Source organism: Labrus bergylta, chromosome 9 (genome assembly GCF_963930695.1).
Source record: "Labrus bergylta chromosome 9, fLabBer1.1, whole genome shotgun sequence".
Lineage (NCBI taxonomy): Eukaryota > Metazoa > Chordata > Actinopteri > Labriformes > Labridae > Labrus > Labrus bergylta.
Genome location: NC_089203.1, coordinates 6,282,576 through 6,284,177, shown reverse-complemented (window position 1 = coordinate 6,284,177; position 1,602 = coordinate 6,282,576). Strand labels below are relative to the sequence as shown.

General features: G+C 35.4%; 1 non-coding gene across 1 annotated transcript; it reads right to left on the bottom strand.

The window, feature by feature from the left end:
* Nucleotides 1–792: 792 nt before the first annotated feature.
* Nucleotides 793–864, bottom strand: trnaa-ugc (transfer RNA alanine (anticodon UGC)). Its single transcript has one exon. It is a non-coding gene; the product is annotated as a tRNA-Ala (tRNA).
* Between the last annotated feature and the right edge of the window lie 738 nt (nt 865–1,602).

The window sequence follows — 1,602 nt, the reverse complement described above, 5'->3', positions numbered from 1 at the left end:
CTTACAGATTAGTCCTTTAATCAAAGTAGCTATACTTTTACATGAGTACCATATAAGATATACTTGCATTATTCTTATATTTTAAACTGAAAAGAAGGCCCAATTACAATTACAAAGTAATACAAATTCAGGCAAATGAAATAGGAAAAAGGGGCAAGAAAATTTACTTTACGAAGGTGCACTGTAAGATATCTAATTTCAAGACACGCAATAAGTATTTTGTTTGTCCAATTGGCAGATATTCATACTTATTTATCATTAGCCTATCACAGACATCCAAAACACATAGCCTTCAACTTTTTGATAACAATTAATTTGTTTTCAATCATGTAATAGTTGTTCCACTGTTTTACAAGCAAACGTTAATTTTCCACATTTAGGCTTTTTCGTGTAGCCTATGGTAGACAGAGGCAGAGAGGCTGGGATATAATTTCTGCACAATGGAATATAGACAGACAGAGTTTCTTCAAGTGTTTTGTTTTGGCATAAGCTATGGCCAACAGTTGCCTGTGTTCAATATAGCCTAAGTTGTATAGATGAATAGGCTAGATAAAAAATTTAAGGCGACCCCATTTGAATTTCATCACGTGGGGTCGTGATAGTGGCAATGGTGACAAACGGTTTATGCCTTAGCGTGTCCTTATTTTTTAACTTTTAAAAATGACTTTGTGTCTGCAACGCATTATCCATGAATACTGATAATTGTTAAATTTGATGTTGAAATCTTGACTGAAAAGAAAATTTACAACACCGGAGGTTGCCGCTTGATAAAAATACAAACAACAAAAGGAGTGGAGATGCCGGGGATTGAACCCGGGGCCTCATACATGCAAAGCATGCGCTCTACCACTGAGCTACATCCCCTGATAGGAGACAACGGAAGTTATAACTATTTTTATACCAGCTTACTACGGTGGCAGTATATGCCTACGTAAATATTGACTTTAATTAAGTCTACGGCAAAATATGACAAATAGAAATGAAATAAAATAAAGTCCCATACGAAACCAGTTTATTTTTTTTAGTGTAACGCTAAATTTAATGAATAAACTGGCATGCAGTCCAACATAGCAGACGCCTCTAAATATAACCTTGGCTGTTTATGCCTTAAGAAATATCGTCACATAGCCTAAATAACTGCAAAACACCTGGAAAAAAAACAGGCCTATTTCTCGTGTAGGCAAAAGCTCCTTTAAATGCCATTTACGTCAATTAGGGATTATCTATCTTTGACGAAAGGTTTCTGCAATTTAAAATAAAAAATTGCATTTCATAGGCTATCTGTGGCCTTTCAAAATGACCTTTTAACAACTAGAACAAATATTTGTATTTTTAATGAAAAACCTCAAGTAACCTAACCCTATTTCATTAGGGTTCATTTGAATTGGGAAGCTCATGTCTGGGAATGTTTTAATGTCCTAATCAATGGATAATACTTTAAATAATTTCTAAATATCATACAAATTGTTACTTATGATCATTGTCAAGCACTCCTGACAGGATGAGCCTTTTCTTGATTCCCCCGGCAGGTGTCGCTGTTTCCCCGTCATGCACATTAACACCTGGCAGAGCATCGCACTGTCACTTAGTGACAGTAGAGGT